Source organism: Pteropus vampyrus, unplaced genomic scaffold (genome assembly GCF_000151845.1).
Source record: "Pteropus vampyrus isolate Shadow unplaced genomic scaffold, Pvam_2.0 Scaffold152, whole genome shotgun sequence".
Taxonomy (NCBI): domain Eukaryota; kingdom Metazoa; phylum Chordata; class Mammalia; order Chiroptera; family Pteropodidae; genus Pteropus; species Pteropus vampyrus.
Window position 1 is genome coordinate 3,968,408 of NW_011888933.1, and position 25,395 is coordinate 3,993,802.

The window sequence follows — 25,395 nt, forward strand, 5'->3', positions numbered from 1 at the left end:
ATATTATATAGCAAGTTGTTTAATGGTATCCCTTTGCCAACTGATTGATAATTTTAATTGTTGTTTGTATGTTAAGCAATATGCAGTTTTTACCTTGATTTCAGTATTTTAGTATAAGTTATTTTAGCACATTTAAATATTTAAAAGGCTCAATTCCATCCTTCCATTCAAATTTGGTCAGAACACAGACAAAAACACAGTATGGCCACAACTGTGAAAGATGCATGGTAGACTGCCAGGGGCGGCAGGAATCCCCACGTGGCAATGAACCTAATGGGGCTTCTATTTGTTACATATGACTACAAATAAGAGATGTTATCTCATATATGGATATTTTTGTTGGCTCGCAGTAATTTAAAATTTTAAGAATGAAATTTCTATTTTCACTTTAGCATAATTAATCCAAACACCTATTAATCTAACGCTAAATAAGAGTTAACTGTTTTCTCATTTGACCTTTATAAAAATCTTCTAAAGGCAGCATTGCTACATACCTCTTGCCAATACTGACGAAGAAATCTTTAAAAAGAAAGTAACTTCAACAGGCAAATACTTAAAATTTTTACTTTAACAGAAAAAAAAGCAGAGAAGTAGGATATGAATCTATACATTTCATAGATTTATTCACAAGTATAAAATAGTATTTAAATAGTTTGAGTTACCTATTGTTCTTATATAATCACAACAAAGATTCAGGTGGTTACCTACTTCCTTTAATTTATATTCTATGATGAGGTGAAATATTAACCTAATGCAAAAGTATATTAAAAGTAATTATATAGATTATCCTGAAATTTGTGATTATAAAAAAGATAACTATATAATTAATAATGCTTCTGATGTCTCTTTATTATTTTAATGTAATCAAAAACAATAAAAATATTTTAATAAAAGTAAGTTTGGTATTATGAAAGAACTGTATGAATTAATAATGCTTCTGATGTCTCTTTATTATTTTAATGTAATCAAAAACAATAAAAATATTTTAATAAAACTAAGTTTGGTATTATGAAAGAACTGTATGAAAAGGTAAAATGAAATTACCAGACGGTTACATGTGGTTAAAAATTTGCATATTTTCATCCAAATTACAAGGTTTTAAATAAAAACACATCACTTCACATGGTATTACAGTGAATTAAATTAGCAGTTAATTTACACTTTAAAGATATCTACTATTAAGATGATCAAAGATGTTCATCACTCATATTTTCTGTCTATTCAAATATCAGCTTTAATTTCAAAAATAAAGAGACAAGCATTTGAAGGTACTTGGCCCTAATTCCTCAACTCTTTGCTAATCCACTAGGCTTTGAAAACATACCTCAGTCTACAAATATTCCGCATTAGCCTTGTTTGCCATGAAATAATTACTCCATTATAACCATTACAATAAAATGCTTTCAACTAAAGTAATCCACAAAACATGCTTTTGAAAAGTTTCATTAGAAGCATGTCTTTACAAAATGAGGTCAGATAATAAGTAGGAATTTCAACAGTATCATAAAACACAGCTATAACTATACTCTATTTTCAAAACTGTTAGAGAACAACTGTTTTGGTTAATTGGCTGTTATCTCTCCACTAGATTATAAATTCTCTCAAGGTGTATTTTATTCATGATTGTATATTCTACCAAATGCGTCTTGAAAAGAGTTAGAGCTGTACCACTGTTGGTTAACTGAACATGTCATAGGTGATCATGATTAAAATTCAATGATACATGTATATTTTATTACCTGATGCTTCTGCAGTCTCTAAAAGAAGCAGGTTTATATGTCATATGACCAAAGTCAACACAGCTGACTGACTAGGGATGCACATCTCTCAAAAGCAGCCAAGCACTTGTTTGGTTTGGCTTATAGAGATAAACTAAAGAAACCTGGTACTCTCACTCCCTTTTGAATTTGATCCAAGACACAAGAGACTATTGCCAGTCAACAGTGGATACTGAACCTAATAAGTCATGACAATGCTGGGGATGGAGGCCATGTGTAAGGTCAGTAAGCAGTAAGAACTAATCAAGGGGAAAAGGGAAGAGAAACAGAAGATACAGAGACTAGATCTCCTAGGGAATCATACAGATGAATAAAACCATGTAAGACCTGAAAGAATTGCTTTGGGTCCTAAAAACATTCCCATTCCTGCTTTCGTTTCTCATGAGGCCTGCCTTTCTGCCCTAGGGTTCCCTGAAATTTCCATGTTTCATTACAATAACAAACTTTAAACTAGTTTGAGTTAGATTCTGCCCCTCAACATCATAAGTGCTACAATTAGAACATTCACATAATATTAAAAGACATGCAATACAGGCAAATTTGGTCTGAGGTGATTCAATGGAACTGTCATCACAAATAACAATTGCTGTGGCCATGGAGCACAGAAACTGAGAAATTACTAAGCTGAAGCTGTGCTTTCTTGGTTGTCAGTGGCTGACAGACACACGAGCAGCCACACCTAGGCCACTGTTGCTGCAGCTTCCTCAGGAAAATGTGCCATCCCTTAAAATGTCACTACTACAGCCATCTCTCCCTATACTTCTGCTACCCTCAAGTTTTTTGTTTCCTAATTTGGCTTTCTGGCTACCTGCCCACTTTCAGCTCACATAGGGATTACTACAATTCATTCTGCTCACTTTATAAGTATACTCATTTAAACCATTCAGCATTACTTTGGGTGTCTGCTGAATTCCTTATTCCCTAGCCCTAAGCCACTCCTCCCTGCAATCTATGCCACCACTGCGCTGACCTGGCTCTCAAACTGGCTGAACTGAAATCAACAGAGAGGAAAGAGACTTTCACCTGTTTGCACTGCAGGGCTAAGATGGGGGTTGGGGGGAATGGGAGGATCGCTTTAAAGAGGAGAAAAATGGAAAGACTTAAGTAACATTTTTCTACTTAGCGTTTCCAAGTATGTACATTCAATTGAGGGGAAAACCCTGTGGAAGTAATTAACAATTTTTCATTATTTAATCATGTGGGCATACTGATTGGACTTAAAGAAGTTAGAAATACTTTAACATTAAATTAAAATGCCTCAAAACTATGTAGCCATATCTCAAGTTTCCACTGAATCTATTTCCTACAAAGTTAAAAAATGTTTGGGTTTTCCGCAAAGGTACTTACTTAGTTTATGCTTCCAATACTTAGACTACCTTATTAAAACTACAATCACTATTAACTGCTTCATTCTCCAATAATTAAGGGAATGAGGTACGCAGTCCATTGTGGAAAATCCTGGCAGAAATGACGGAAAAATGAAATTTCTCCCAACTTACACCAATATAAGGATATCGGGTAACCTTATCCATTCATGCTTCTTCCACTGCATGTCATAATTTTTTTTTTAACAGTCCATTCTCACTACCTTCTCCTCAAAGTACCCAATCTTTCAATATACATCTTGTAATGCTTCAGGTCTTACGGTCTCATTAAATAGTCACTCCTTGTCTAAAGGATTAAAATCCTGCCCACTATATTCCACGAATGCATTGTAACTCTGGCCCTCTGAAAGTGCTTCTCGAACTTTAATGTACAAGCAAATCTCTGTGGGTTTTTGTTACAGGTTTTGACTTTGTAAGTCAAGAGTGGGGCCCAAGATTCTGCATTTCTGGGTGATGCAGATGTGGCTGGTCTGTGGACCATACTCTGAGTAGCCAAACGCTATATCCTAAATTCAACACCATATATATGTGGGCCAACACCAACCAAACTGGAGATAATGATTACCTCTCAGGGAAAGTACAGGGTTCCACATCTTAATATTTACTTGTCAAGCATTTATGGATCATTTAATGGAAGTATGGCACTGAGATACAAATACAACTAAGAACTGCCCCCTACCTTTAAAGTATGCACTTTGATGTAGTAATGTTCCAGTGATAGTATACATAGAATTTCTTGGAAAACTTGTTAAAAACGTAAATCAATGGCCTCACTCCTTGAGACAGAGAGAGCTTCAGTACATCAGGGTCAAGTCCCATGAATGTGCTCGCTAGGCAAGATTGATGGTCCATATTGAGAAATATTGCTTAAGTGGAGCAGGTAGATAATTATGGAATTACATAACAGATAGAATTTGAGTCAATGCAATGTGGAATGGGAGCTCAGACGATGGCAGATTTGCAGAGGATGGATTTAGATATGCCTGGAAGTGAAGGGAGAGAGGAGCATATAGAAAGGTCAGCAGTGAGGATCACAGCAAAAGTCGGATCTGGAGAGAATTGTGGGGTAGAGGAGATGGGTGAGGGCGTGTGTGGAAAATAAGTTGGGAAGACAATTTGAAGCCATACCACAAAAGACTCATGACTTCTGACTTCATCATTAGATCCTGAAAAGCTAATTCAAAGGGACAAAGGGGTTTGTAAAGATGCTTTAATTAGGCTAGAAAGAACCGAGCATTTCAAAGTCTTTCCTTTTTCATAGAAGGCCATCATCTTCTCTGAAATGTCTTGCAAATTTCAAACTGGGTCTTCCCATATGCTTTGCACAGAAGTCTGGATACAAAACAAAGTAGTCTTGGTTACGATTTACGTTTTAATTGATCAAGTGCCAGGAATACTCAGTTTTATAGTCAACAGCAGCAGAAATGGAAAGAAAAACAGCATCTGCTTTTTAAGAAGTTGAATAAACTGAAATAGCTTAAAAAGCAGATTTTTAAAATGACAAGCAAAATTCTTGTCTAGCGATAACTACAGGAAAAAATACCCATCCATTAGAAAAATGATTGATTTCCAAAAAGCATATTTAAAAAAAAGTTCTTAAACTGCACTGAGTGTCACTGGGGATTAAAATTTACTAGGGTTAAATACAAAGTCATCAGTAGAGACAAGAATCCCATATTAAATTAAAATTTTTTAAATGATTGGTTAGTAACTACTAATCTATTTTAATTATTTTATTATCTCCAATAGTTCGTCACTCTTGATCTCTGTACACTAGGATTTCTAAAGAGCATTACTTTCAAAAGCAACTAAAACCTCAATTGAAAGAGTTTAGTAGAGATTAGCGAAGCATACTGCCTATTCACTTCAAGGATGCCTTGTTGGTAAGCCTTTTAAAAGCCGGTTCTTTGTGAGTGTCCTGTAATTTTGTTTTTAAAGGATAATTTGCCACCTCTCATTGCTCAGGATACCTCTAATTGTAACATGGAAGCTATTCAGCCATTAAATGTAATATCATTTCTGTTGTATAGCTTAAAATGAAAATTACAGCACATCACTATAACATATTGTCAAATTGGAAACTGAATGGTGAATCCACAAGCAAAGTGATTAGGTATTAGCTACTGATGACTTGCCATGAGTTCATGCTGAGTTTTTTGTTTTGTTGATTGGGATTTTTTTTTTTTTTTGGTAAATTACAGTGAAAAAGGTATCAGAGCTTTTATTTCATGTAATTTTGATATCATAAAGATAACTAGACAGTATAATGGGGTGTTCTAAAAAACTCTAGAGTGCTCATGTGCATATTCTCACTGTCTGGTTTTCTCTGCTGAAATAATTTCTTTAAATCAGAAGTTTCCTCCAATTGTTCTTTGTGGAATGACAGAGCTGACTGACCAATCACCCTGCTTTTGTCAGGGCACTTTGGTGACAAGTGACTGATGCCCAAACTAACTTGGCAAAGTGAAGAATTTACTGGGCTCATATAACTCAATCTCAGAAAGGGTAGGGACCTTATTTAGAGTTTGACACAAACTAAAAAATTGTTAGAGAAAATTATAAGACAAAAGGGAAATATGAACATTTATTGGATGTTGATTTTTAGAGGGTTTTTTTTTCTGGTTCAATAAGGGTATTATGGTTATGCTTGAAACAAATATTTAAGTATACAAATATGGTACACTAGCCAGTAAATTTGCTTTATACAGGGGTATGGACTAGCAAATATGAAATTTTATTTCATATATAATTAAGATTGAGCAAAAATAAGTATATATTAAGGATAATGATAGATTTATCATTCTCAGAGAAAAGAGCTATAAATAAGGAGAAAGGGAAGGCTAGAATTAAGCCTGAATTAGTGGATTGGAATCAGAGTTATCAGTATGACCTCAGAGATTTTAATAGATATAAAGGTGGGCAAGTATAAAAATAAATATAAATGTGCATACATATATGTGTTAATAAACATGTATTTCCTAGCTCTGTACACAAAGAGGGCCTTGAAACAACACATCAGTAATAATAGGGAAAACTGGATGTAGAGTTTTCCAGATATCATTCTCCAATAAGAGGAACCAGAACTTCTTGAGGAAATTGTTGTTCCAGGGCTAGACAGAAAAAATACAACATGATCCTCAAGCAACAGTGATGGATGAATAGATAAACAACTGTGGTATATACATATTTTAGAATACTATTCAGCCTTGAAAGGAGAAAGAAATTATAACGCAAGTTACGTCATGGATGAACCCTAAAGACACTATGCTACGTAAAAGAAGCCAGCCTCAAAAGGACAAATATTGTATGATTCTATTTATATGAGGTACCTAAGAATAGTCAAATTCAAAAAGACAGAAAGTAGAATGGTGATTGTCAGGGGCTGGGAGGAGAAAAGGGAAAATGAAGAGTTAATGTTTAACAGGTAGAGAGTTTCAGCTGAGGTAAATGAAAGACTTCTGAAGACAGATGATGGAGATGCTTGCACAACAATGTGAATGTGCTTAATGCCGCCGAATGGTATGGTTAAAATTTGGTATGGTTAAAATTTATATTATGTATATTTACCACAATAAAACATAAGAAAATAAACATATAACGAATGAGAACTGGCACACCTAATTTGGAATACAATTTGACATTATCTTGTCAATGATGAAAATATTTTTATCTCGATGTTTTTCCAGTAAATTTACTTCTCTGCTTATACCTTAGATACATTCTTGCCCATGTGCTTCAAAAGACAAAATATAAATGTTCAATAGTAAAATGAAACAAAAGAAAAAATTATATACAGTCCAAATGTGCTTCAATAGGAAGCAGTGCAAATTAATGAGCCAAATGTACATGCATGAATGTGGTTGAATCTTAAAAATATATTGACCATGTCTACGGCCATGCCACCCTGAACAAGCCCGATCTTGTCCGATTTCGGAAGCTAAGCAGGGTTGGGCCTGGTTAGTACTTGGATGGGAGACCACCTAGGAAGACCAGGTGCTGTAGGTGTAAAAAATAAATAAAAAATAAAAAATAAGCTGACAAGGTCCTTGCAATCTGTGAGGTCAACAAAGGGTTGCCTCGCCTAAAAAAAATACACACACACACACACACACACACACTGAAAAAAAGCAAGTCACAACAGGATATATACAATAACAATATACACAGAGCCCTGAAACTTAACATTCACAGTATATTATTTGGGGAGTGTGCATAGGGAGGGTGCATAGGAAGGCACGGGAATGTGGTGATGAGGTTCAATAAGCAACCACTTTGCCATCTCAGACATCACAGCAGCTACCCTAAATACTCCCTTGCTCAAAAAGCCTGCTTCTTTTCAAACCGTAAATACCTTCATCCTCTCTATTATCCCTGTAAACAGAAACAGACAATGCAAGTTCCACAGGTCCATAATGCCTTATTCATTATTCCAACATCTAAAGCGCTCTGAAAACCCAGTTGGGTTTTTTCCTTGCCAGCTTTTTATAAATTTGGTACAAACTATGATGACTGGAGGCCATTTCTCATCTTTATCCCACTAAGTGTAAATATTAATATGTTTGCAAAAGAAATATCAATGTGTATCATCATGTGGTACCACATCAGACTTATTCCTATTTGCGGGGGGAGGGAGGGAGGAGGTGATACTTAGTATATAGTACATGCATCTACTACCTTTCTAAAATCTAAAAAAACCCTCAAATTCCAAAACCTGTCTGTCTTTAAGAGCTTCTAATCCGTCTTTATTTCAGATGATGACCCTTTTTCCTTCACTAAATTTGTGACACTAGATTTTTTTCCTCTATATCTCAAAATCATTCTCACCTATTCAACACATCTTATTTTTTCTCCTTTCTCTGAAAGAAAAATGTCACTCCAAATTTTTCAAGATCAATCCCGACCTGCGCTGGTAACCACACTCTACCTGATTTTTTGGAGTTGTAGTCTATCACTCATCTCTTCATTTGCATATTGACATCTTCTCTGCTGTCTCTGTTTCCTTCTAAGACTTTGATGGATTTTTTCCTACTCTTAAATAAATTTCACCCCTGCAAATACATGCAAGTTATGCTGTCTCTCTTTCTTCAAAACCTTATTTTAACAGCCTAAGGTCTGTCTTCTGTCTTCAATCACTCAACCAATCCCCCAAGCAAAGAGCCTCTACTGAGCACCTATTATGCACTGAATGGACATATGATCATCACTGAAGGACCTCACAGTATTAGCTGGGGAGGGGAGAGAGATAGAGATGAAGAGACAGATCTGTAAACATAATTTGTCAGTGCTCGGCCAAACAGAAAACCTGTTGCTTTGGACTGCTAGTTCCTCTTTTCTTAGGAAACCGCAATGACACACTGAATTGTAATTTTCCTAAATGGAGAGACACATTCCTTATCTTTTCTCCTCCCTAGTCTAGTAACTAGTCAGTGCTTTGTATATGACAGATATTTAATAAACATCCATTAGAGTATAACTATATTTTATTTAATAATATTACTATATTTGCTTCTTTTATTTTATAGTTATTTTTATTTATTTTATTCTACTTATAGTAATTTTATTCATTCTATGTATACTATAAGAGAGATATCTGTGTCCTCATTATTAAAATTTTATATGACATATTTCAAAATGACCTTCATTCATGACTATTCTTAAATGGCATGTCCTAGAAGAGATTCCTTTAACTACTTTACTTAAAATGCCCTTTCCCCCACCACCCCCAATCATTTACTGTGCTATGTTGGTCTCTATAGCACCTACCAAGCATTACTTGCTGTATAATTGTTGCTGCTTTGCTTGTTGTCTCTTCCCCCACCCCTGCAAGAATTGAGGCTCCTTGAAGGGAAACACTTGTCTGTCACATTTTCCTCACATCACCAGTGCCTAGCAGAAAGCAGGTGCCCAATACTAAACAAAATGAAAATAAATCAAGAATAATATTGGCCATGCTCAGGGCATCTCTGAAAATAAGATGTTGAGTCTCAGTGTAAGTAGGTGGCTAATTTTCAATTACTTCCTCCCTTCCTATATTATATTTGACAGTGTTGCACGCATTGTGAGTTTTTCTTCCCACTTTTGTGCCAAAACAGCTTAACCTTTTATTTAAATGTCTCTAGTCCAAAAAATATTAAAATTGGGCAGCTCTAATAAATACTACTACATAATAACTCGCTCCAGTTCTCTGCAGTAATTAGTACTCTGGTGATGAAATGTGCCTCTAGGTTCAAAATTTTATAATGTTTTGACAGTTGGAATCTTACCAAGCATGAAATGAACCAATAAATAATTCTTTTTTTGTTATCATTCTCTAAGCATTAAAAATATATATATTCTCAACATGTAACAGTATTACTCTAAGAAAAAAAAAATAGTGACCCTCTCAGATTTAAAGGGAAGGGTTTATGTAGCATTCAAATGAAAAGAAGATAAATGTAAAATCTCTGATAACTATAAGCCGAAAGCAACTTCTACTTAACAGGCAAGTGCATCTCAATCACCTTGATTAGCAAAGCAAGATAATATGCATTAAAATCTTCATGCCAGTCAAAAATCTCATAAATACCATATTTTATTTTCCATCTTTAACTGTTTGATCACAGTATCTTTAATCATCTCAAATGGTCTTTGTAAGACTGTTTATGTGCATATAGTTTTCCCCTCAATATCACTGCATCTCAAAGAAAATAAACATGACCCTGACAGTATTTCAAAAGCTGGGCAAAGATTTCCTTTATATCATTCAGTGTCATGTGTTTCACCTGAAGTAACAAAAGCTCCAACTTCAAAGTTAATTTGAAAGTCATAAATTGAAAAGTCAAAAGCTTTAACAGTTATAAGCATCTCTATGAATCCAAACATATTCTCAATAATATTTGCATAAGGTGAAAAGTTCTGAAGATGGACTGTGGTGAGGGTTGTACAACAACGTGAATGTACCTAATGCCAGTGAAATGGTTAAAATGGTAAATTTTGTTACATATATTTCACCACAATAAGAAATGCTCCTTTATGAGCTACTTCTTTTACTTGAACATTCATTTCCTTATATCTTATTCTGAAACATTTATGCTTTTTCTGAAGGAATTTTACAATTTATTTCCTAATAGTATGCTCTGACACCATGTAACAGGTTCCAATGAACTTTTTTGATATTTGGCACTCATTCGTGAACTTCCTTGAATTTTTAAGGAGCCAAGAAAAGTGTTAAAGAAATTACTAGACATGTGCCTTACTTTATAGTATCAAATTTACTACCATAAAATACAAATTTTCTTTATAAATTATGCAGTAATATAGGATAAGCTATGTGGTAGGTAGTCATGAACACTCTTGGGACACAGTGGGACATGAGGCAGAAGCCAGGAGCACCTCAGTAAGTGGGAGTGTAACTGTACCCCTATGAAATGACAGGCCAGGCTTAGAAATTGGTTATTTTTTAATGATTAAGCTAACGAGTTCTGAACTTTTAACCTATATGGGTTTCATAATTACACAGCTTGAAATCCTCATCAGAAAATCTGTCTGCTCCTGAAATTCAAATCATCTCATAATCTTGAATAATGCATGGCAACTCTACAGAAATTAAAATATTTCATAAAAGTAAAGAGATTCACAACCAATTTTTTTTATGATTTTTACAAGAGCATAAAGCAACAGAAAATAAATTAGTTGTCACTTCCTTTGACTCTCCAACCCAACCCTTCTCCCTACATACCCAATCTCTTTAACAAGAGGCATCTTACTGCTTTTTCACATAAACTACATAATGGGTATGGATTCATGGTACAAAAACTTTATACGTGAACCAGTACAAAGAAAATTCAAGAGTTCCAAATACCATGAGCATGAAAAAGCTAACTCTGTGTCCAGCACAGTGATTAAGAATGCTGGCTTGAGACATCTGAGTTTGATTCCTGACGCAGCCATAGACTGGCTCTGTGACCGTGGGCATGCTCTCTAAGCAGTAGTTCCTTCACCTGTAAAATGGGGACAACAGATCTACCTCACTGAATAATCCCAAAGCTTCAATGAGATAATGTAAGTAATTATTTCAGCAATGTGCCTCATACTTGGTAAACTCTCAACAAAATAAATTCTAATTAGAATCATAGAAGGTATTCTAATTATGATCTTGTAATTAATTCCATAATAACTATTTTCATATTTGGAAAGTCTTCCTCAGAAGAAGGCAACCACAAATACTTTTCTTCTCAGTTTGTGAAAAAAGGTATTCTATGGCATTAATAAAATCCCAGACAATGGTTAAATTAAATCCACAACAAAGTAATGCTTAACAGAAAATAGATGTTTTAAACAGAAAACTGATTTAAAAGTTAAACTTGCCCTAAATTCTTCATATATATATTTCAAGGGAGAAATGTTTTTAAAGCAAATTACGGCTAATAATTTACTACTAGTCTCTTGTAAAACAAATGGAAATTTTTCTTCCAAACACCGTGAGAGATCGGAACCAATATATAGCTGCCCAGGTAAGCAACCAGCTCAGTAAGCTCCATTAACGTAGTCATTGACAGTTTTCTAGACAGGAATTCTACTCTATACTTAAAGTGCTGAAAGTTATCTTCTTAAAATATCCTAAGATTTTTATACTGAAAATACATCTTGCTTCTACAACTTACCTACCGTAAACTAATTATTGACCAGAATTATAGCAAAAAAATATAAAAAGAAGCTAAAAATTTCCATTTAAATAAGGAGAGAACATTACACCGACATTAAAATCACCTTTCGAAGAATAAACACATTGCAAACTGATTTATTAAGTCAAAGAAAAGCATGTAACTCTACCAATTTTGTATGAAAAGTAACTATGTAATATTAATGTTTGAATATCTGTGAAAAAAATTTTATATATCTGGTTTTCAATGATTACTTCTGCTTGTGTTTACAGATGATTTTGGTATTTTGTATTTTAATTTTTGACATTTCACAGGTGTTAAATTTCTAGTAGTAAAATAATTTTATATAATTTAAACCAAAGAAAAAAACCTGAAAAGGTGTCTTTTGTTCAAAACTCCTGTCCTACCACCTTTTATGCTTAAGATACCGTTTGTTTTGACACTATCTGTGTCACTCAAAGAAAGTCATGTATAAAAATTGTCTAGCCGTAGATGAATTCTTAAAGCGTTTAGATTGAACTTTAAAACTATAACCAAGGCACTGGCATTGTCCCAAAATGAATGATGAGGAGTACAAAGTAGATGCCAGGTTTTGTGTATGCTTGCAGCTCTACATCTATTAGACAGTGAAAGGAGATATTTTAAAACAATGATTTGGTTGAAGTGTTAATCAACTAGATGTCATAATAAAAGACTGTTTGTCAAAAATTCAATCCAGAGCTACATTCCTCTCCTTATATGGAGACACTATCAATTTTTTAAAAATCTGTTATTTATTTCATATAAAGTGTATTTCATATAAAGCACATATAAAATAGTGCTCTAGATATTCTAGCCATGATTATTTTAACTGTATAAAAATTAAATTTTCAAATAAAGTTATAACTAAAATTTAAAAAATTCCAAATGCCAAATTAACATGTTTACTTTTGGGGACATCAGGCCATAAGATACTATAGTTGAATAAAAGAAACATTTTTTCCATTTAGGAGGAAAATATTTAATTCTGGAAAAATCTAAGCAGTATGCTAAATTAAATTACCAGGAAACAGACTTCCATAAGCATTTGTTTCAATAAATCTGATATTCATTTTCGACTTCTGACTTCCAATGAACAGCAAAGACTTAAAAAACAGTATCTTAGGATGTTTACTATTCTACTTTTACTTCAGTACTCATTTCAAATATCAATGTAGCAAGAAGTATACAAGTTCCCAGTCTGTTTTCTTGAAACTCAACTTGATAAATTTTGTTTACATTTATATTAAAAAAAAAAAATACTAAAACTTAAAATTAAAACTTGGCCAACCAGAATTTCCATTTCATATTTTAATGCATTATATATGAGTACGAGATTCATTTCAGATTGAAGTCTCTGTCAAGTGCAAAATATTTCATCCATTATGTTCAATCATTGCCGTTAAATACTTAACTTCCTTAAATAGAAGTTTCCATTTGGGAAAGAGACATCTAAATAGCTTGAGTGTTTATGCCTTTGACATTAGGTCTCCCTAAGGAAATGTCAATATTATTTTATCATTTTTCTATCACTTTCTTATTCACATTATTCTTTGTTGCTTGTTTTATTTTGACGTTTATGACAGCACTTTCTTTTTCCAGCACACTAAATCTGCAAATTATTTTTCTAACCAGTTACATTCATGACCCCAAACCCAACACTTCTCACTTAACCTCCATTTTCTGAATGCACCAAAATATCCCTGTAGTTTGAGTAGAAGGGAAAGTTATGCAGCTAGCTCAAAGAACTCTGATTTTAACTGCCATGTAGCTACTTTAGCAAAGAATGATCACAATTGAAATGTCACAGTGTAAAGAACCACTGTCTTTATGTTACTTGTATATAAAATGCATTGCCTTTATCACAAAAAGATTCCCAATGCTGTGACCACTCCCACTGCCTTGATCATAGAAAAAAACCCCATTCTACCGGATCTAGGGGCCCAGGGCTCCCTAGCTGCCCTTGCTACACCAGGGACACCTAGATACCTCTTTACGACAGGTAAAAGCTAGGAAAAGAACCATATGTCAAGTCAAGGACTCCATTTTTCTGGATGATTTGAAAAAACCCTGATAATTATAAAACTTCATCACTGCTTAGGGGAAGCTGAAGTATTAACTACATTATCTCATGCCATTGCAGAATTATTTAAAAGATTATTACACTTCATTCCAAGTTCTGGCAAACTTCTTAAACCTCCTGAGTTTTGTTTTTTGTTTTTTGTTTTTTTAAACTTGTTTGCTTTAAACATAGTCTCTATTTTCTGATGTAAATAAGATTACATCTACTTAAAGAAAATTCTAATATTTCAAGATTAGCGGCAAATATTTCTTCCATGTTGTTAAAATAAAAATTAGAAAGACTAGATCAAGAAAAGATACCTGAGAATAACAGCTTCTGTGTTCCTCTCTAAAATACACAAGACTTAACTATTTATGTTTTAAGTATCTAGAAAGGCTGAAAACAGAACTTTGATTCCCCAGTCCCTAGAATATTGATTGTCAATGTATAATTCTTGAAAGAAAGAATGAGTGAAATGAGTTTAAGACAAGCATAAATCTAATAGTTTAATATCATGAATTGTTTCCTTCTAAAAAACGATCAACAACCATAGATCATAAAGAATTTCACATAAAAGATACAATTCTCACCAAATAGAAAAATTCCACGTTAAATCTTTCCTATTAAATCCAAGTCGTGCAAACTAAACAATGGAAACATACATTTTAACCTAAAGGGGCTTAATTCTTTCACCGACAGTTCGAAATTTTCTGAAAGGAAATAGCTAAGTAACTTGGAAGAACCATGAACAAAATTCAGAAATTTTTTCAAATTAAAGATATATAGAACTAAAGAGAGAAGAATAAATATGCACTAATTGAGTGGGAATAAACGGGAGTGGGAAAATGGAACCCAAACTCCTGTAATAGTAGGTCACAATTGGGCAACTTTAATCTGTGATATGCAGAAAAATGTGACTCAAACAGGCTTAAATATAAGGTAACACATGGCACATATAACTAGAGGTTCCAAGTTAGGATGGACTTCAGAGTTGACTAAGTCCACTGGCTCAGAGGCCATGTCCCTGAGATGCCCTGGGTTCTAGCTCTCCTCCCAGGATGGGTACCACCTCATGCTAGAAGCTAGATGGCTGCAGCAGTTCTAAGCCACTAACAGAATGAAATTCAGAGAAAACTTCTCCCGCAAGATGAAGGAAACAGCTTACCCCGAAAGCCTCAGCAAACCTCTCTTTGAGCATCTTTGGCACAAACTGAATCATATGACCATTCTCAACGTAATCACTGGCACAGGGAACTGGATTGCAGATGAAGGACCATCCAGACTCACCCTTGGAGATGGGCGGTCATACAGACCAAACCATATGAGTTGCATGTTGAAGCAAGAGAGACACCTGAACAAATTCAGAGTTCTCCTAGGAAGGAGAAAGTGGAGAATGTATGCTGGGTAAGCAAACAAAAGTATAGCTGCAGTATAATCAGCTATATAGGCCAACCTTAAATTTCTAGGTTGAAATGCATGCCTCATGGACTCATAGTTGGTCTATAGAGGGTCTAATGAAACTCCAAATCTAAAAGAGGAATTTTTGATAAATGTCTGCTCAAGGCTTGCTTATATACCCTCAATGACTGAGTCTGCTTTAAAAGGCAGCATGTGCTTTATCGAAGAGCTATTCATTTTATTGAGCTGACACGGACTTTAAAACTTCATGAGCCCAACTTCTTGGGATAACAGTGCATGAATTTATTCATTTTTTTCTATGATCACTCAAATATTTGAGGATAGTTTCAGCTGGTTCCCTTGAATCCTCTCTTCTCAAGTGCAGTTCCAGTTTCCTCAGTCTTAGCAACATTACTTCCATATTTAAATAAATCGCCCAAGAGCTTTGCAAAGTTTCCATTTAAAAGATGGGCTCTTTAGAACACCACATTATACCATCACGTTAGGTTCATTTTGAACTGGTACACAGTGGCTACACTAAGCTAGGAGTCTAGAAAATCAAGTTCTAACCCTGTTATCGAGAACTATGAGATTCTTCAACTTTTTGTTCAGATATACACCTGCATATTTCAGATTGTTGGGCTATCAGAATCATCTAAAATCATAATAGTTTGCAATCTTTCTGGTCTGCTTATGGTTAAGTATTGTGTAAATATGTGTGTTTCATTTGTAACATATTTTGAATTGAGATTAATAGGTATTATATATGAACAAGCTTCTACACTATTTTAGTTCTCTGATTAAAATCTGCACAAGTAGGCTTTTTTCTGGATTGCTAAGGAAATGTCACTTGATTCTTCAAAATTGATTCATGACATCAAAACAAGGGATGCTAAAAAGAGAACTTAAATTAAAGCAGTAAACATAAAGTTCAGTAATCCTGCCAAAAGTCTTTAAGTGAAGTTTCTATAATCATCATAGGGAAATACACTTTATTTTTTAAACAGAAAATTATATACTCCTATATAGGACTTTAAAAAGCAACAATTTAAAAAGCCAAGTCTAAGGAAACTAAATATTCTTATTTATTAAAAATTTATCTATAAATGTAAGGCATCTGTACGTGTAAATGAAATTTGGAACACATACCTCAATACAAGTGTTATAAACATTAATTTGATTCCAAGAGCAGCCCAAAAATGTCTAATTGACTCACAGTATAGCTAATTAATAATATAAAGTGAGTCTGAACTCATGGAAATAGAAGAACTAGCATAGTAGGAGAGTGGCACATGGCTAGTCTCAAAAAATTGTTGAATAGCTAATATCTCTTGGTGAAAATACCAAAGAACTAAAAAATTACTTGTTTAAGTTTCAGGAGTCACTTGTCAGTGCTGAGCAGTATCTCAGCCGTTTTTGTTTTTTTTTTTTTCTTCCCTTAAATCATGGGATCTCAGGTATTCAGGTGCTTTTCTTTTCATAACATTTCACCTTATTTCTTGAGATCTCTCTTATTCTAAGGTGGACAGACACACACACACACACACACACACCCCACTTTAAGAAGCACCCAGATTCTTTCCATTTTAAGAAACCTGCAGCCAGTCATTAAGAGGAACCAGGTAGTAAACACATCTACACAAAAGTTATCAGGTTCCTAAAGCTCTGGGAAAGTGTCCATGTACTGTAGTATATTCTGTCCTGGCTTGTGTGTATGATATCTTTTCTTCCCACCCATTAAATTTCTCAGGACAAATTCAATCCTCCTCCTTTCGGGAACCTGACTCTTCCTGTAACTCTCACCTCTGCCTTCTTTCCCAATTAAAGAGGTCCCTTCTTTCCTGAACACCTCATTGGATGACAAGAAGAGAAGACTGTTCTTCTCATGTAATTGCCTCCTTCCTTCCAAACCTCTCTCAGGTTTCTCTCCCCTGGCTCAGTGTTCTTACACCACAGCAAGACGAAGACAAACAAGTAAATGTTTGCCTAAATACCTCAGGATCCCTGATTTAAGGGATAAGAACAAAAGTACTATAGTTGTTTGGTACAACATAGTTCAAAGTGTCACCATACACTTAATTTCATGTGATCATCCTACTAACCCAGTGTGGTTGGTGGGAAAAGGGTAACTGATTTTACTACTGAGAAAACTGAGGTTGGGAAAGGTTAAAACAATAAGAAAAACCTAGATTCAAACTGCCAAAGCCCAGTGCTCTGCCACATAACGCTCTACAATATTCCTTTAATGGAAATGATTTTAGCTAGATATTTGGGGGATGAAATCTGATTAAAATGACATATACTTAGATATTGTTGATGTGATGCCCAATTAGCACCCAAAGGCATTTGCCTTTTTTAAAAAGGATGTTTTATAACTTATGTAACTTTCCGCTTGGTGTAATTTCAGGTATTTTAATAAAACTGCCATTTGTAAGTTATGTAAGTCAAAAATAGATGTATCTAAAAAATAATGGTCTCATACCTCTTGGGCATAGAAATGTTTATATAAATAGCTTAGAAAGAAGTTAATGTGAGAGAGAACATTGGTAGAGCTAGGTCTAATAACGTAACACATGGCTATAGGCATGCTATAATGGTGAAAATGTTCATTGATTTTTTTTTTTTAGAATTACATTTTTAGCTCTAAGTAAAACATAAATGCAAGAGAAAGCTTTACAGTCTTTTTCCCGCAAACCAAACTTGATGTTTTATACATATATTAAACATTTTCTTATATTTTAAAAAAGACTAGCTAAATTAACAGCACCATCAAACTTGATATTTTCTTTTTAACCTCTGGTGAAAACTGCATCACAGACGTGCACAACAAGCACGCACACTCTGCACACACATACATCTGAACACAGATTCTCTCTCATGCCCCAGACACACACACACACACACAAACTCACACTTTATAGTTTCCAACCTACTAAACTTCAGAAGGCACCAGGGAGTATATATTTGATATGATCACCATCCAGATTGCTTGGGTTTAAGTCACCATCTCCCAACACCATTTGTCTTTGCCATAAGTAAGATCACAAAGGCAATGACTCCAAAGCACTCTGCTGGGGTTGAAACATGCCCACAAACTGCCTCCTAATGAAATATTTAAAAGAGACAACATAGTTTGGTGAAAGAAAAAGGACTATTAGAAATCTTCAATTCTAGTTTCAACTCTATCACTAACTAAAATCAAACATGTTTAAACACTAAATCACAGTTAAGAAGTCCAGGTGTTAAAAAATATTTTAAAAGACCATTCCAGTCATAAAAGAGCATGTAAGACATTTAGGGATACAAAATTCAGACTTAAGTTAAATCACAATAAAATTCTTAAGAATTTCAAGATGATAATTGATAAATGTTACTAGGCAATAGTATTTAAGAAAAAAAAAGAATACCTAATGATGTCTAAAAAATTACAGAGCACAGAAAATCTACGTAGGATTGGGATGTTTGGCAAACAATGACTGGAAAAAAATACAATTTGACCTGGATCTTGAAAGATCAATAAGAATCGAGCAGCAGAAATAAATACATTTTACGTGTACATTGTACTATATAATTTCCATTGAATTTTCACATACAACTTCTCAACCTTCCCAATGATACTATGAAAAGGATATCATTTATAAAGGAAAAAAAACTGAGTTTAGAGTGGTTAAATGGCTTACTCAAGACTTGAAAACATATACATATTCATTCATGCATGCGTGCATTCTGCTCCATTCTACAACTATCTAAACAGCTATGAAATGCCAGGCACTGCTACAGACACTGGGAATACAGCAGTGAACAAAACAAAGATCCTCTCTTCATGAAGCTTACATTCTATAACATATAGAATGAATAGTGCATAGGCAGGGAGTCGGGCTGTGATGGACTAGACAAGTGAAACACCAAGAAAGCTATGGAGTAAGAAAGCACACGGTACATAGAACAATCAGTATAGTCGTTTCATTATTAAGGTTACAAAAGGTTGAGACAGAAAGTTTGGGGGCATTCTGAGACCTTGGAACATAATGTGTGGATATGAGGTTTGGACTTGATTCAGTATACACTGGAAGGAATGGTATGACTTAAGCAATACTTTAGGAATAATATAATCTATGTTAACGATAGTAGTACATTAATTGTAATAAAGCCTAATACATAGTGCTGACTTACTACAGGCCAGGTACTCTCTTAAACACTTTAAATGTATTAACTTGTAAAACCGGTACTATCTTTTGCTCCAATTGTCCTTCAGGAAACTAAAGACAAAGAGGTTAAGCAACATGACAAAAGTCACACACACAGCAGAGCCAAAAATGCACTGCCTTTGCTGTCCAGAATCCAAGCTCTTAGCCACTCTGCTTGCACTCACGCCATGCAACAGTTGAAGGGAAAGGACAAAATTAAAGGCAAGACCACCAATTCTTTATCAATTAGGTAACCTGAATGAGATTTTATGGATTTAAATTTGGTAGCTGTGGAAATACAAAGAACAAAACAGGTTAAAGGAAAGATTAATTAGATTTATTAAATAACTAAAATTTAAAGACAACTTCATATTCAAACCTAGAAGGCTAGGAGACGTTCCTATTGACCAAAACAAGTAAGCTGAATGTTGGAAGCTAACTTGGAGGAAGGAAACTGGGTAGTTTCAGTCTGCACCACATGTTATCAGGATGCTAAGGAGGAAATGCAGGCATGGAAAGACGTCGGCTGGAAACATGGAGCCCTTTAAGCTCTTCCTGGTTCAGACAATTCTCTTTTGCAAGATGATGGGCTTAGGCCATATGATGGCTGAGACCTGTTCTGGTTATTATTCTATTATTATTGTATAATTTTGTAATTCAACAAGCAGAAAATATTCTCTAAAAGACTGAAATGAAATTTCTTGGTCAAGATAATCCTTTAGTTTTTTAATGGGCTTCTGCATTTATTTAATTTTGCAAGTTTCTTCTCAAATGTGGTTTCAAAACTTCAATACCTGTGAACCAAAGAAAAACTTTAAAAGAAAAAAAAAATAAAACATCATATTCTAATTTGTTAAAAGTCAAGGGTTTAAAATAGGTGTTTTCCCTTGAAATGGGAGTCTTATTGAAAAAGTTGACTCAAAAATGAAGTAATTAATTGAAGACCTTTTTTTTTAAGGAGCCTAGCTTAATTTAGCATCCCCTATCCCCAGAAAAACACAATATATCTCATAGATTGTTTAACTGCACACTGAAAAAGTTATACTTCATCGCAATCAGCCACACTGAACTTTCAACCAGTGAATAGGAAGGTGGAAAGAAGTCTAAACGAAAAGAGGGAGTTTTTCAAATGCAAAGATTTTGCTTTAGCCCTTCTAAGAAAACTCAAAAAGCATAGGTAAATATCGGTATGGTTGGTGACTATGAAGAAGTAACAATTGCTGGTTGAAATATAAACTCTGCTTTACTATCCACAACTGAGTTGGTGGGTTGTACTAAAAATATATTAACAATTAATAGAACCAAATACATCATCACATTCAGGGAGCATCTATGGTAAGCTGGTATCTAGGTATCTATGGGCTCCACTAGAGGGCAACAGAGCGTGCTCAGAAAGCAACTTGGACAGTGTCTGGTTTTAGGTCACCGGTTCACTCAGTGTGCAAACTAGTCTCCATTTCGAAATTACATTAGATCTTAAATATTTTTTATAGTACCAAATACTATACTCTGATAATAGATTTCTTATTTTAATGTTAAAGTTAGTCATAGTGGCATTATGACTTCTCAATATATGAATCCAATGTTTTATCATAATAAAGAATCCTTCTATAAAATTATTAATTTAAACAACTTAATAACTTTTAAATTAATTTAATACGGGGTTTACAAAACAGAATGCACTGCAAAATAGTTTATTTGATGTTTGAATACTTAAATTTAAAACATTTAATGGTTAAATCAAAGCACACAGGTGATAATAACACTACCACAATAATACTATTAATATAATACCTAATATTTAAGTACTTACTATATGCCTTTCTGTACTTAAAACTTAATATATTTTGCCTACACTAAGCCTATAAGATAAAAATTAATATTACATCCATTTTACAAATAGGGAAATTGAAGCTAATAGAAATGAAGAAACTTGCCCCAAAACATACAACTTATAAGGAAAAAAGCTGAACTGAAACAGTAATATCTGAGTACCAGATATCCTATGATCCAGGAAGCCAACCCACCCTCTACGGGCCAACAACCCTCGCTGGAGTACAGATTTTGACATCTCTCTAAATGAACTCCGATGACATTCAAAGTTTTGTCAAAGATAGATGCATTCTCCCATTGCATTTTACCACATAATATAGTTTTACTTTTGTATATTTAGTAAAATCATGGCAGTACTCCAATTTACATAATAAAAGTTATACATTGCAGTATTTCTCTATTATACTGCAATTGTCTTCAACAACCAAATCAAGATATAGTAATGACAATTAACAAGGAAAACAATCATTAAAAAAGTTCAATATGCACAGGTTCTCATACTCAAAAATAGCAATAATGAACAATAAGCTTTGCAGTGGCTTATTAAACGTCAATCTTTAGGCTTCTTAGGGCCTTTACATATTGCGCTGAGAAACTGATAAGTGAATATTACATAGCTCTTGGGTGTGGCACCGAAATGATTTCTACACAATACAACAGAATAACACTTAAGGCCCAGAGATGAAGGCTCACCCAATGAATTGAGAATCGATTTGTGATGAACTCTGGAAGGGATAGACAGAACAATCAACTAACCTGAAATATAAAATATTTCCCTTGTCCTACAAGATCGTAAAAGCCCAGTTAGCATGAAACTGGAATAGACCAACATCACTTTAAAAGTTTAAAATTGGATAAGAGACAGTGTGTGAGTGTTCTATTAATGCTATAAAAAATTACCACAAATACAATGGCTTTGAGCAACACAAATTTATCTTGTAATTCTGGAGGTGAGGAGTCTGAAATGGGTTTCATTGGGCTAAAATCAAAGTGTTAACAAAGCTGTGTTCCTCCTGGTGGCTCTACAGGACAACCCATTCTCTTGTATTTTTCAGCTTCTAGAAGCTGATTGCATTCTTTGGCTCCAATTTCAAAGCCAACGTTGGACAGTCAACTCTTTCTCACATCCTAATTCTCTAACACTGACTCTCCTGCCTTCTTTTTCCATTCATAAGGACCCTTGTAATTACATTAGGCCCATGCAAATAATCCAGAATAATCTCCCAATTTTAAGGTCCTTAACTTAACCACATTTGCAAAAACCTTTTGCCATGTAGCATACATAATCACAGGTTCTTGGGATTAGGATGTAGACATCTTTGGGGGACATTATTCTGCCTACTGCAGACAGCACAGCATGTAATTTATGCACTCTGCAATCCATCTGAAAAGTAGTTAGTAGAACAAAGATTTATCTATGAAACCGCATATACTGATTTTACAACAAATATACTCTATGGAGTCTACTTAGAATTAAACTGTAACTGAACTGAGTAATCTGGGACCTGGAAAAGGGGACGCAAGAGAAATCAACAGAGGTAAAACTGGAAGCCCTTTACAAGAAATTAGATGCAGCCTGTAGGCAAAGATAGTTGAAGTTCACTATACATGCATGACATAGTAATTCTGAATTAATTTTGTTATACACCATAGTCCTATTATCTTTTCTTAAAAATGATAGGAACTGTGTAAAAACAAATTTATGCTAATTTATGATTGATGAATTTTCATAATTAGAAACTTTAGATACGAACACCCAATACACTGCTTGGTGTATCGTATAAGAACAAAATAGAGTGTAGAAATTTAAATTCTAGGTTCTAGAATCTGATTCTGCCAGATACTACTGTGTAGTCTTTGGCAAGTCACTTACAATTTCTGTGGCTATTATCAGAAATTAAAAATAGGGGTAATAAATAGTTCCTGCCTGCAGGGTTGCTCTAAAATAAAATACGTAAGTGCCAAAGACATTCTGGGCCACTGTTAGTGCTCAATAAAATATTAAGTTGTTGTTAAGTAAACTAAGTCAGTAGCCTTGGGCAGCCAGGAAAGAGACACTGTAAGGCTAGAAACTCTTAGGTATCTATCCCAATGAACTTGAATCATCAGACTGATACATAAAACTGAAGAACATTGAGAATGACTGTCGCACTGGATAATTATTAAGTTTCAGCGCAAATTTTACACAAATATTATTTATCATAAGATGCAAAATTCCAAAGCTGCTCCAAAAATATTTTGACAAAATATGGATAGAAATAGAGCATTGTGGTAAAAACATGGCTTGCCTGTAAAGGGGCTCTAATGGGAAAGCAAGTTAAGGAAGAAAAAAAAAATCTCCCAAAGAGACACCATGTGTGCACCATGCACAGTGTTAGCCAAAGGAATAATAGAGTTAAGATCGCACATAAACTACTTCTGCTGCCAGAAGTTTAGAAACTCATTTCTTTAGAAAACTGACTAAACTATATTAGCTCCTTGTCTGATTTTAAGTAGAAAATGATTTAACCTCTAATTTCAATCTTTACAGAAGTGTACTGGGTGGCCTCAACCTATGCTGCTTTCTGATTCTGTGTCTGTTTTTCCTGCCTCATCCTTTCAAGCTAAGCTGCAAAGGTAGTGAGAGTCCTTTCTAGGAACTGAGGTATATGGGCTTTGGCACAAGGTCTATATACATCCATCCATGTCTCTTTGGATTGGCTTTCTATCCGTATGCTAACTGCAAGAGATTATTAGCCAATTTGAAGATAGGTGAGCTGTAATTTTATCTAAACTCAATATTGTCTCAAAGGATGTTGGGTGAATTTCATGTCATTAAATATCCAGAAGCATTATTTCTAATTACTTCTTAATCTAAACTGACAAAAAAAGTAAGGTAAAATGAAGTCTTGCAGACTTCTTTCTACATTAGTCATATGGACTATGAGGAAATTTTGACTGCAGAGAGCATGTCAGAAAAAAAAAAGATAAGTGATGCTTTCCTTTTCATTTAAATTACCTTAAAAAAGAAACAAATGGGAGTACAATTTTTTTCTGGCAATATCGTAAGTGTAAATTTTCACCAACTCTGTAGAATAATACCAGTTAGGCTTCTTCATGCAGAAGAGTTAAAATACATTACAAAAATAGGTAAACTTGAACCCAGACAGCACTAATCCTTTGCTAGGATTCGAACTAATTATCTCACTTTTTCATCTTATTTTGTAGTGGTAGTGAAGTCCCTTTAAAACAGAGATTATAATAATGCTGCTCCTGTGTCTGGTAAATGGATTATGGTTTAAAAGCTCATTGCCAAGATAGTTAAAAAGAATTGTCTAAAAGGAAGAGCTCTATAGGACAAATTATTTCCCTGGGCACTATTCATGGAACCATCCTTCCTATAATGAGGTCTTAGATGAGGCTGGGATGAGACATTTTCTTCTGGCCCTTCTTAAACTCTCTACTTTCTTCTTACTGCTCATTTTAATACATTGGATATCAGTGAAATTTGAGACAGGAAGACCTTATTCATTAACAACCCAAATGCCTGGAATATTTCAAAGGAAGAATATGGCTATAGAGAAGCAGCAGAAAGTCAAACAGGGAAACGCTGAAGTGAAAATCCTCCTTTAAAGTTATGAACATAAGACCAAACAATAAACAACACTTATGCATCAAAATCATGTACAGCACAAATTAGTACTTGATAGATAGTCACAGGGATGGGGAGCACAGCATAGAGAATGCAGTTAGCATTAATATGATGGCTAGATGGAGAGCCAGAGGGAAGACAGAGTAATCAGGGGGATCATCTCATAAACTATACAAATGTCTAACCAATGTACTATACGCTTGAAACTAATAATAAAATAAATTTTTTAAAAAAAATTACAAATAGAACTACCACATGACCCAGCAATTGCACTACCAGTGATTTATCCAAAGAAAACAAAAATAGTAATTCAAAGAGATCTATGAATCTCTATGTTCACTGTGTGCTATTTACAATCGCCGAGATATGGAAGCAACCAAAGGGCCCATCAATAGATGATTGGGTAAAAAAGTTGTGGTATATATATATATATACAGTGGAATATTACTCAATCATAAAAA

At 34.3% G+C, this 25,395-nt stretch overlaps 1 protein-coding gene and 1 non-coding gene across 2 annotated transcripts in view; one reads left to right on the forward strand and one right to left on the reverse strand.

Moving 5' to 3' along the window:
- Positions 1 to 25,395, reverse strand: part of PARD3B (par-3 family cell polarity regulator beta) — a 948,153-nt gene that overhangs the window by 781,821 nt on the left and 140,937 nt on the right. The gene's annotated exons all lie outside the window — the stretch shown is intronic.
- LOC111745360 lies at positions 7,050 to 7,168 on the forward strand. The gene has a single exon (XR_002782611.1). It is a non-coding gene; the product is annotated as a 5S ribosomal RNA (ribosomal RNA).